Source organism: Mustelus asterias, unplaced genomic scaffold, assembly GCF_964213995.1.
Source record: "Mustelus asterias unplaced genomic scaffold, sMusAst1.hap1.1 HAP1_SCAFFOLD_544, whole genome shotgun sequence".
NCBI classification, from domain to species: Eukaryota; Metazoa; Chordata; class Chondrichthyes; order Carcharhiniformes; family Triakidae; genus Mustelus; species Mustelus asterias.
Window position 1 is genome coordinate 285,233 of NW_027590494.1, and position 13,241 is coordinate 298,473.

Genomic DNA, 13,241 nt, shown 5'->3' on the forward strand with positions numbered 1-13,241 from the left:
ATGCCGGGGGGGGGGCAATGCCGGGGGGGGGGCAATGCCGGGGGGGGCAATGCCGGGGGGGGCAATGCCGGGGGGGGGGGCAATGCCGGGGGGGGGGGCAAAGCCCAGGGGGGGGGCAAAGCCCAGGGGGGGGGCAAAGCCCAGGGGGGGGCAAAGCCCAGGGGGGGGCAAAGCCCAGGGGGGGGGGCAAAGCCCAGGGGGGGGGGGCAAAGCCCAGGGGGGGGGGCAAAACCCGGGGGGGGAAGATTGAGACAGAGAAAGACAGAGAGAGAGAGAAAGACACACAGACAGAGAGAGAGAGAAAGACACACAGACAGAGAGAGAAAGGGAGAGAAAGACAGAGAGAGAGATAGAGAGAAACAGAGAGAGAGAAAGACACAGAGAGAGAGAGAGAGAGAAAGATTGAGAAAGACAGAGCGAAAGATTGAGAGGGAGATTGAGAGAGAGAAAGATTGAGAGATAGAAAGATTGAGAGATAGAAAGATTGAGAGAGAAAGATTGAGAGAGAGAAAGATTGAGAGACAGAAAGACAGAGAGAGATTGAGAGAGAAAGATTGAGAGAGATTAAGAGAGATTGAGAGAGAGAGAGAGATTGAGAGAGAGAGAGAGAGAGAGAGATTGAGAGAGAGAGAGAGATTGAGAGAAAGATTTAGAGAGAGAAAGATTGAGATAGAAAGACAGAGAGATTGAGAGAGAGAAAGGTTGAGAGAGAGAAAGATGGAGAGGGAGATTGAGAGGAGGCTGCAAACAGAGAGAAAAGCAGGGCTGAGGCGGGAAAGGTGTAGACAGAAAGTGAAGAGGTTCATACTCACCATCGCACATGTTTTCCCTCGGTGATCTCTCCAACTCCTTCCATCCCCTCTCCCATGGTGGGGAGAGAGATCCAGGAACAGGGGCTTTGTGCTGGGAAAGGGGGGGTTACAATATCAGAGCTGGAACTCCATGCAAGCACACACTGACTCACTCACTCACAAAGACACAGCTTACCTGATACTTACCAACCCACGTGGAGAGAGAGACAGGACAATGCATCGCCAGCCTTTTTATAACCTCACTGAGTCCCACACCTCCCCAATCAATCCTCATCCAACCACAGCTCCTACACCTCACCTGAACACACCTCCTCCTACCTGGCCCAGTCCAACACCAACCTGTCTCTGAATGTGTGGGGGTGTGTGGGGGTTAGTGAGCACCAGGCAAATGGTTTATCCCAAGGCTCTCCCTCACCCCCACTCCCAGCTTCACATCACCAGCACTGGGAGCTGAGAGAAGATGGGTTTCAATTAACTCGCAGCCCTGCACTGCCAGAGAGAGAGAGAGAGAGGCCAGGTCTGAATGTGGATTGTACAACTTGTTCATCCAGGACTCCATCCGCTACAGGTTTGCACCCTTTGCTGATTCTTGCAAAATTCACTTTTCCTTAAGTTGCCTGAACTGAAACAATATCTTGCAAAGTTCTTTGTTGCTGCGTTTACAAATCCCAGTTCTGATTTACAATCTGTCTGTTGTCTGTCCGGGTGTGTGAATGTGTGTGTGTGCCCTGTGCTTAGTGGTTAATGATTCACCACTGATCAGAGCTGCAAAATAAAGCGTTTAAACTTTTTTTAACAGAAGCACTGGCTGGGGGAGGGGAGGGAGAGAATGAGAGTGAAGTTTCTGTCTGATAAATGCTGTAAATGTGTCTTTAACCAGCAGCTCTGCAGAGAGACAGATGCAGGATTTTAAACTCTCTGGGAGCTGCAGGCAGGGACTCACAGATAGACATCAGCTCCTGTTTCACACCAACAACCAGGCTGGAGTCTATGCAGCTAATTTCCATCCAGAAATGTACTTGATCCATGAAGTCAGTGAGGGTTACATTCCCATGACTTCCCATTCAGTCCAATCCAGTTCAGTTTGTTGGAATGCAGTGTGGGAGCCTCTGAGGGAGTTTGGCTCTGGGGGGGGGGGGGGGGGGGGGTTCACTTTTCTCTCATTCAATCTCTCCTGTCTTCCACCCTCTCACAGACCTTCCTTTCGTCCCTGTCCCACCCGCCCCTTTCTCCAAACCTGTTACATTTCTAACTTTCCCCAGTTCACAGGAAAGGTCACAGAGCTGAAATGTTAACTCTGTTTCTCTCTCTCTCTCTGCACAGATGCTGCCGAACCTGCTGAGTTTAATTCCAGCATTTCCCTGTTTTCTAAGATTTCACAGAATAGTGTTGGTGCAGGAGGAGAAGGAGGTGCTCGACCTGGAGGCACGTTTTCCTACATTAATGCTCTGTATCACTTCACTGTGTAATCTAACAATTAATCCAGTTCCCCTGAGTTATGTTTCCCTGTATCAATGTGTAATGGAACCCACTCCTGATACCGTGATCACACAAACACGGTGAGGGAGCTCCCTCTGGTGGTGATCTGAGGTAAATGGCCTCTGCTTGGGAGATCAGTGAATTCTCAGACAACTGGAGGATCTTTCTTGTTGCAGGATTACGCTGCTTAGGAATAAGAAAAATACGCTCTGTAACATATCACTGTGTAATCCAACAATTACTCCAGTTCCCCTGGATTACTGCTCTGTAACATAATACGTAATACGCTGTAATTCAGTAATACGCTGTATTCAGTGTAATCCTGCAACAAGATCCTCCAGTAATTATAAACTGCCCCTCTGGAACTTTTGTATCTGTCCCCTCTCACCTTAAACCTATGCCCTCTAGTTTTAGACTCCCCTACCTTTGGGAAAATATATTGACTATCGAGCTGATCTGTGCCCCTCATTATTTTACAGACCTCTATAACATCACTCCTCAGCCTCCTACGCTCCAGAGAAAAAAGTCCCAGTCTATCCAGCCTCTCCTTATAACTCAATCCATCAAGTCCCGGTCGCATCCTAGTAAATCTTTTCTGCACTCTTTCTAATTTAATAATATCCTTTCTATAATAGGGTGACCAGAACTGTACACAGTATTCCAAGTGTGGCCTACATATTCACAAAATATTATTTTCTATTAATATCATTTCGCATTAATCGGCTTTAATAGTTCTGCTGTGCTTTGCATACAATTAACATGACCAAAAAGGTTTCTCGGCTGGAAATATTTTGTGATAATTCCAGAAACAATTTCAATGATAACACGCTGTTTCCACAGCAGCGCTCAGTTCAACAAGATACTTTGCATTAATTGTTATATCCCCGATGAAGTTCGCATTCACTTAAATATGAGTTTTGGAGAATAATTGGCAATAAAACGCTGTTTGGAAATTTTTGTGCCCGATTATTACATTGTTTCTGTGCAGGCGCAGCATTCCTTCCAAGTAATTTGTAGTTGGTGCAGAGGTAATTAATCACTAATCTCATCTCAAAATTTGTGAAATGGTTTGGTGTTTCTCAATTGTTTCTGTATTGTTTCAACTCGGTGATCCTGAGCGGTTGCACTTTTTCCAGCTAAATGAAAAAAACAAACTGCGTTTAAACATCCTTGTCAGGATAAAACAAACTGGTATCGGAAAAAATAAAACAAATATGTATTTGAGCATTTTATTCATGTTAACCGATGCTTGCAGATTAAAGTAAATCATGAATTACAATTCTTACTGCGTCACTGTATCTCTGTTAGGGACATTACACTACCCTGGATCTGTTATATCTGATGTGCTCATTTTCAGAAAAAAAGATATTTTTTGCCTAGTTTTCGAGATTTGAGATAGACAGGGAGAAATAGTTAAAAGTCGAAGGGAATTTTGAAATGAATATCAGTTTAATTTAAAAGAAGTTATTGATTTTTGTTGTTGTACTTTGAAAATTGATCAGTTAGAATCCCACAGTTTAAATAAATTTGACTGAGTGAACACAGTTTTCTGACAGGTGGAATTCGCTAACACTAAACAATTGTTCATATCATGGTGTTTGAATTGTCGTAAGGTGTCAACAGAAACTGGCTAGAGATTTACAATTTAATACTTGAAATTCAAATAATTAATTTTTTATAATATTATAATATTTTTATATTAGTAATATTTGCTCTGCATTTAATAATAACATCCTGTCTCCCATTACTGCTGAACATAGAATAGAATTATTGGATGAATAAATGACAGAATAGAAGAATTGATTCTATTTGAGCATTATGTTTAATTAGTATTAAATATTATACTGAAGAAAAAGTCTCGACTTATTTTGTGCATCATGTTTCAGTGTTGCAGAGGATTTGAATCAATTGTCCTCATTGTGTTTTTCATTGTTTAATTCAGAACTTCTTAATTTAAACAATATGTTCAGTAATTAAATTATATGGATGGTCCAAATTATTAAATCTAGGAAGCAGCTTCGTTGACCTCAAACTGCCAGGCCGTTACAGTGTATACAAATTCAGAAACATGCATTCTTAACACGTTTGCAGGTTACAATAAGGCATTTGGAGTAAAAGTGGAAATGAAAAAACATGACAATGTTATTCGATTGAAGCAAATGAATTACAGATGTCTGAATCTTTCCATTCAGGAATTTGAAGTTTATTGTTTGAGATTTAATTGGAACCTAATTACTTCACAATGTTCGAGGCAGGGAAAGTTTTGAATGATTGAAAACTGATTTTATTAGGGAGTACAAATCAGCTGACAGGAAAAGTAACCGGCAATTAACAAAACAAAATATAATATTCGTGCTAATTAATTTAAAACAAAATACCTTGAATAATGCACGGGCGTGCAAAATATCATCCGTTTTAGAGAATGTTTAATTGTATCGAAAATGAATTCAGAAACAAAACCTTTCTTTCATCAGCTATGCTTAGCTCGATAAGGTGTTTTACCTCGACTATTTTGTTGATTACATTTAATTAAGAAATTCGATCGAATCAGGTAATGATTTTCAATGTAAATGTTTCTTGGTTTATTTAATCCTTACTGTGTCACTGTATCTCTGTCAGGGACATTGAACTGTCCTGAATCTGTTATTTTTGATTCCTAATTTTCAGCGAAATTACATTTTTACATAGTTTTCGAGAAGTGAGACAGACAGAGAGACATAATTAAAAATCGACAGGAGTTTTGAAATGAATATCAGTTTTATTTAAAAGAGGTCATTGATTTTCTGTTGTAAATTGATCATTGATCAATTAGAATCAAACAGTTTGAATTAAATTGACAGATTGAACATACCGACCTGCTGGGAAATCGATTGTTGCACCGTTTGTGTCTGTTCTGTTTCTGCGCGCGTGGTCACCGTGTTGGGACCAGGAATCTGCCTGACTGGTTGCAAATCTTCTGGTTCCTTCTGCTGTATTTCAGGGAGTGAAATTTGATTTATTTCTTCAATAAACTTGTATCTGTGAGAAATGTGACAGTTTGGCTTGATGTTTGGCTCGGCGTCTCAGAAATTAGATCCCTAAAGCACACTGTGACCATCAGAGAGAGCAGAAACGTCAGACTGCAGAGGGAGATTTGGATGATTTTTAACCAGTGATGAACCGGCCTTGGGAATGTTCAATGAGCAAATGCAAAGTGAGATTTACTATATTATGCTCCGGAGTAAAGCAGTCCATGACCTGTTTGGTATGACAGTTGAAGGGTCAAATTCATTTGCATCTTATTTTTAATCTCCTAAAGCCATTTTAGAGTCATTTGCTCGGCCAGAATTTTTAATCATCAATAATTGTTCCTTGAGAAAGTGTTGATATGAAGCATCCTTGAATAACTGCAATCCATCTGCTGCAGGCATCCGCCGTGCTGTTAGGCGGAAATTCCAGGATTTTGACCCAGAAGGAACTGAGGTATTGTTTCAAGTCAGGATGGTGTGTGTCTTGGAGGGGAGCTTGCAGGTGGTAGTCTTCATATGTGGCTGCTGCCCTTATCCTGTTAGGATATAAAGGCAACGGGTTTGGACAATGTTTACTATGGAGCCTTGGTGAGTTGCTGCAGTGCATCTTGTATATAATACACACTGCTGTCACTGCTTGTTAGTGATGGAGAGAGCGAATAGGGTGAATGAGGGGGCGGATAATCTTGTGGGTGGCTTTGCCCTGGATTGTGTCAAATTTCTTGAGTTTTTACAGGTTTCCCTCATTGAAGAAAGGGGAAATTATTCAATTGCGACTGATTGCGAAAGATTTAAATGTTTTTCCAACCCTTGGCCCGCGCTCCGTATTGTGCTCACTTGTCACTCCCACTTACTGTGTGAATGGGTGAGTATGTGTGGAGTGACTGTGCTTTTCCAGACTGAATCAGCCAAATAGAGACTTATACACATCACACACTCTCACACACATAAATACTCTCATATTCCCTCACACATGCACACACACACACACATACATACTCACACTTACTTTCTCTCTCATACGGTCTCTCTTACACACCCATACACATTCTCTCTCTCACGTTACTCATACACTCTCTCAATACAAATACATACATCGTCTCGCTCTCTCCATCAATCTCTCACATCCCCATGCACAAAAGCGCTCACATCCCCACACACCCACCCATTCTCTCTTATACACAGACACACACTCTCACATAAGCACAGTCTCACACTCTCGCACACGCACTCTCACATGGACTCTCTCTCTTCCACTCTCTGTCACACACGCTCAAGCTGTCTCACATTTCTTCACACGCTTTCTCACAATTCCTCTTGCACACGACTCTCTCTCACACACACACACACGCACATATTTATTTTTCCCTTGCGCACACTATCTCACACCTCTACATTCTTGCTCTCACACACTGGTTCTCTCACAATCACTCTCTCACAAACATAGAACATGCACACACTCTAACACACAGACACGGTCTCTCACATAAGCACAGTCTTGCGCACACATTCTCTGTCTCACACACACGCATGCACTATGCCTCTCACATTCCCTCTTCCGTACACTCTCACTTCGTCTCACACACATTCCCATGCTCTCTCTCTCTCATACGGACACTTCCACACGCATTCTCTCACACAGGCACATATTTCTCTCTCTTTCACCCGCTCACTCCCTTACACATTGTCTCACACACGCACAATCTTGCTCTCAAACACTGTCTCTCACAAACACCCTCTCTTTCACACGCACACAATCTCGCACACAGTCTCTCCTCCTCTAATACACGAACACACATGTATATCCAATGTGTCTCTCTTTAAACACTCCACCTATCACAGACACATGTTCTCTCAACAGTCAATTCACTCACACACACTCACGCATCCATTCTGTCTAAGTTTCACACTTTTTCTCGCTCACACACACTCTCCCCGCCCCTCCACACACACACACACACACACACACACACACACACACACACACACACATACACTCAAACACCCCACATTGCTTCTATCTCCCACACACATTGTCCACATCTTTCGCACTCACACGCCATCCCATGCACAGTTTCACACACTGATGAACATATTATTTTGCTTTCCAATAGGCACTCCCTCTCACACACACTGTCTTTCACATGAACACAACACTCTCCCTCACACATAACCTGCCTCTCAGGCACACACACTCTCTTTCACAGACATCGTGTATCTCAAATAGACACACTCCCTTTCACATCAACATACACACAATCACACACAGAAGTACTCTTTCACACAGACTCCCCACACACACTCTCCCCGCCCCTCCACACATATACATTATCAAGAAGAGACACACTCTCACACACAAAGAATAACTCTTCAAACACACATTCTGTCTCTCACACACACATTATCACACACACCCTTTCTCTCACGTACACTCTCTCCTCTTGCACGCACAGCCCACTGTCTCACACACGTGCAAACGCATTCTATCATTCACAGGCATCCTCACACACACATTCTCTCTCTCTCTCTCTCTTTCTCTCTATCTCTCTCTCCCTCTCTCTCTCTCTCTATCTCTCTCTCTCTCTCTCTCTATCTATCTCTATCTCTCTCTCTCCCTTTCTCTCTCTCTCTCTCACACACACACTCTCTTTCTCTCTCTCACACACACACACTTTCAATCTCACATACGTCAGAGTGTCTGTCCTTGACACCATAGAGTAGAATCATAGGATGCTACAGTGCAGAAGGAGGCCATTCAGCCCATCGAGTCTGCACCAACAGCAAACCCACCAACGCCCTATCCCCATAACCACATGTATTTACCGGAACTAGTCCCCCTGACACTAAGGGGCAATTTAGCACGGCCAATCCACCGACCCCACACATCTTTGGACTGTGGGAGGAAACAGGAGCACACGAAGGAAACCCAAACAGACACGGGGGAACTTGCAAACTCCACACAGACAGTGACCCAAGTCGCGAATCCAACTCTGAGGCAGCAGCGCTAATAAGTGTGCCACCGTGCCACCGCCAATCTCACGCACTCAACCTCAGAAACTCACTGATCCTCATTCACCCTGAGTCACTCACCCTCACACCCTCACACCCTCACTCACTCAAAATCACTCACACACATTCGCTCTCTCACTTTCACCGATCCTCACTCACTCACCCTCATTCACTCTCACTCACTCACCCTACTTACCCACCCTCACTTATCCAGTCTCACTCACTCTCACTCACCCTCACTCACCCCACTTACGCACCTTCACTCATCCAGTCTCAATCACTCTCACTCACTCACCGCATTTACCCTCCCTCACTTATCCAGTCTCAATCTCTCTCACTCACACTCACTCACTCTCCCCACTTACCGACCCTCACTCACCCAGACGCACCCCCACACACTCAAGCTCAATCACCCTCTCTCTCTCACGTACGCCACCTGACCCATTCAAACTCACTGAGACTCACGCACCTACATTCACTCACACACCCTCACATATTCACCATCACTCAAGGTCACCCACCCTAACTCACAGATCCTCAATCACTCATCCTCACTCAAACACCTTCACTCACTCACCCTCACTCATCCACCCATCCGCATTTATTCTCCCTCACACACTCTCACACCACCCTCAATAACACACCCTGACTCACTCACTCTCTCACCCTCACTTACTAAGTCACATTCACTCCTCACCCTCATTCACTCACTCTCACTCACCCACCTTCACTAACCTTCACGCATCCTCACTCGCTCACCCTCATTCATTCATTCTCTCTTACCGACACTCACTCACCCACCTTCACTCACACATTCAGCCACCTTCACTCATCCACCCTCTCTCACACACCCTCATTTACTCACGCTCTCTCACCCTCACCCACACTTACTCACTCACACTCAATCACTCACCCTCACTTACCCACCTTCCATCACTCACACACCATCACTCCTCCACTTTCACTCCTTCAATCACTCACCCTCACGCACTCACATTCTCTCACTCACACTCGCTAAACCTGTGTGTGGAGGTCTGCGATGAGAGAGAAGAAAGATCTCAAGCAGCAGTTTGGTGTTCAAATGTGGGAGCTGCCCTGGGAATGTGGAGAGCTGGAGGGAATCCCTGGGGGCTCAGGGCCAAGGACAATGGCAAAGAGCCGGGGAGAACAGGAGGCGTGGTAAAGGGCAGAGAGCTGGGGGCGGGGGGGGGGGGGAGCACAGAGTCTGGGGAAAGGGCCGAGAGCCGGGGGAAAGGGCAGAGAACCAGGAGAAAGGGCAGAGAGCCAGGAGAAATGGGAAAGAGCGCCAATGGAAAGGGCAGGGAGCCAGGTGAAAGGGCAGAGAAACAGGAGAAAAGGCAGCGAGATGGAGGAAATGGCAGAGAGATCAGGGAAAGAGGAGAGAGCCAGGATAAAGGGCAGGGAGGCCGGGGAAAGGACAGAGAGCCAACGAAAAGTGCAAAAGAGCCCTGGGGAAAGGGCAGAGAGTCAGGGGGAAAGGCAGAGAGTCAGGGGGGAAGGGCAGAGAGCCGGGGGAAAGGACAGAGAGCCAGGGGAAAGGGGAAAGAGAATAGTGAGCAGGGACAGAGGGCAGAGAGCCGGGGGAAAGGGTAGGGTGCTGAGGGAAAGGGCAGAGAGCCGGGGGAGAGGGCACAGAGCTGGAGGGAAGTGTCGAGAGCCAGGTGGAAGTGCAGAGAGCCGGGTGAAAGGGGAAAGGAGCCACAGGGAATGGCAGAGAGCCAGGGGAAAGGGCAGAGAGCCAGGGAAAATGGGCAGAGAGTGGGTGATCGACGGGCGGAGTGAGGAGGTGCAAAATAGAGCTATCACCACAATCAGATCATCTGTAATCTCAGTGAACTATGGAGGAGACTTCAGGGTCCGAATGGTCAACTCTTGCTATTAATGTACGACCCTTAAATTAGTCAATGTTGCAATTTTTTGAATTTGTAATCACATTTCCAGTTTCCTGGTCATTCAGTAAGTATTCATTCCGAAGGTATTTCTGAAGGAAAGTCACTAATCTTCGTTTTGTGGAGTGAGAGGCAGTGAGTTGGAGAGAGGAAGGGGCATCAGTCAGTTTGAACACAGGCAATATCCAAAAATTACAATGTGGAGATGCCGGCGTTAGGTTGGGGTGGGCACAGTAAGGAGTCTCACAACACCAGGTTAAAGTCCAACACGCTTATTTGGAATTGCGAACTTTTGGAGCTCTTTCATCAGGTGAGTGGCTGATATGAATGAAGAGACAACTTCTTCATCACAACGTGCTGTTGTTTGAGAAATAGGTAGTGCCTGAAATAATGGAGAAAGTCTTTACTCTTCTCTGTTAATCCAATGAATGGTATGTCATTACGATGACATCAAAATGTTTTTGTCTTTCCAATCTGATAGAGGTGGTGACAGTGATGTGAGTTTCTACAAAAATGGCGATTCCCAACTGATAGGAGTAACAGCAGCTCAAAGGTGTGCGTAGGTTTTAATCGGGAAATATTCACTTAAGTTCATAATTCTAGTCAAATCGTGACGTTGAAACATAGAAAATAGAAGCAGGAGGAGGCCATTCGGCCCCTTGACCCTGCTCCACCATTCACTTTGATCATGGCTCAATAATATCCTGACCCCGCCTACTACCCATATCCACTGATCCCTTTAGCCCCAAGAGCTATACCTAATATAGAAACATACTTGTATAAATATGTTTGATTAATTAATAAACGCAGGTAATAGTCTAACTTGTTGAATCGACTATTCTTTCCCAGCGACACCGTCTCCGCCCACTCTCTACAGCCTCGTCTCTTCCTGTCAGCAACACAACTCCGCTGGCTCCATCACCTACGGCTGTTTGGCGATGGACTACTCTCCAGATGTCTCCAAACTGACTTGGAAGAAAAATGGGCAGCTGATCGACACTGGATTTAAGAATTATCCATCAGTGAGAAACGCAAAGGGAACTTACACCTTGAGCAGCCAGTTAACCATCACCCAGTCAGAGGGAGAGTGCAGCAAAATCAAGTGTGAGGTTCGACACCGCGACTCAGTCAAGAGCATTGGAATGCAATGTAAGTGTTGTGGAACTTGGGCAAGACAGGAACGCTCTGATTGAACTGTATAAGGCTTTAGTTATAACTGATATGTAGCACTCTGAAAAATTGAATTATGCAAAATCCAGGTAAGTGCCTCCTGACTGAAAAGTTGCTCAGAACCAAAGAACAACAGAAATGTTACTGTGCAGAATGAGGCCATTTAGCCCATCATGTCTGTGCTGGCCAAAAGGGAGAACAAATAAACTAGCCTGACAAAGTAAGCCTATTTTCCAGCCCTTGCTCCGTAGCATTGCAGCTTAAAGCACTTGAGATGCAGACCCAGATGCCTTTTAAGTGACCATGCTCCCTGGTAATTGAGCCCTCGACTTGGGGAATGAATTATTTCTGCCTACGTCCCTTATTATTTTGTGAACCACAATTATGTCACGCCTCAGCCTCCTCTTTTCCTAAAGAGAACAAACCCTGCCTATCCAATCTCGCCTCATGGCGGGAATTTTCAGTCCCTGGCAACATTCTTGTAAACCTCATCTCTCTCCAGAGTCATTACGTTATTCCTGCAACGTGGTGACCAGAACTGTACAGCAAACTCCAAACGTGGCCAAACTCGGTTTTAAGCAGCTCCATCATTGTATCACTGTTTTTGCATTCAATATCTCACATAACAGAGGAACTAATCCGATATGCTTTCTTGATCAACTTTTCCAGCTGCCCTACCATCTACCAGGACCTGTGGACGTGCTCTCTAAGGTCTTGCATTTCCTCAATCCCTCTTAACATTCCAGTTTATTGCCTTGCTTTGTTTTCCCTCCCCAAATGCATTGTATGGCACTTTTGACGGTTGAATTCCATTCGCCATTTCCCTGCCAATTCAACCAAACCATGGATATAATTCTCAAATCGGCAGCTATGGTGCTCAAATAAAAGAACTAATTTTAATTGATGTCAATTGAATCTTCAAGTAACGTCAAAACATGTGTTTGTTAAAGGCGACATCCCCCCAACCGTTATCCGCCCAAGCGTTATCCTCACCGTGAGTTCCAGTGAAGAAATCACAAGCAGAAAATTTGCAACCATCGTCTGTTCAATCATCGATTTCCAGCCAAAGTCAATGACGGTGAAGTGGCTGAAGAATGGACAACTCATGGATTCAGGAATTGTCACCTCTCCCGCCTGTCAAGTGAATGGTAACTTCTCGGCCAGCAGTCGGTTGACAGTCTCCGCTCGGGAATGGTTCAGCAAAGTGGTCTATACCTGCCAGGTCACTCATCAAGGATTCACTCAGAGTCAGAACATCAGCGGATCTCTGGGTAAGAGACTCAAACCGACGATAAAATATATAATTTCGATGTTAATCGAAATTAGGGATCTATTAAAGTTAGTACAAAGATAGAACAACTTCTAATTTACTGTCATGTGGTTTGCTGCATTAGGACAGTGCCCCATTCAGAATTTCATCACAACAGCAATTTTTGTTATTCCTTCATGAGATGTGCATTTATTTCCCATCCCTGAGGGCATTTAAGTGTCAACCACATTGCTGTGGATCTGGAGTCACATGCATGCCAGGCCAGATAAAGACAGCAGATTTACTTTTCTAAAGGGCATTCGTGAACCAGGTGGGCTTTTGCAACAACGGCTTCATGATGATCATTTGACTTTTAATGATAGATTTTTACTAAATTCAAATTTCACCATCTGCAGTGGTGAGATTCGAATCTGTGTCCCCAGAGTCGTGCCCTGGGTTACAAGACCATTGGTAACACCACCATGCCACTGCCTCCCCTTGAAATAGTGTTCCCTTCCATTTTGAAGTAACATAGTAAGCGAGGTGGTCTTGATGTCAGCTTTTTCCTGAGACAGCTGGTAAGATTTGGAGAGACAGTCGGTGT

General features: G+C 44.8%; 1 pseudogene; it reads left to right on the plus strand.

Annotated features, from left to right (window-relative positions):
• Positions 1-11,067: 11,067 nt before the first annotated feature.
• On the plus strand, positions 11,068-12,659 carry LOC144486969 (Ig heavy chain C region pseudogene; annotated as a pseudogene).
• Positions 12,660-13,241: the final 582 nt, after the last annotated feature.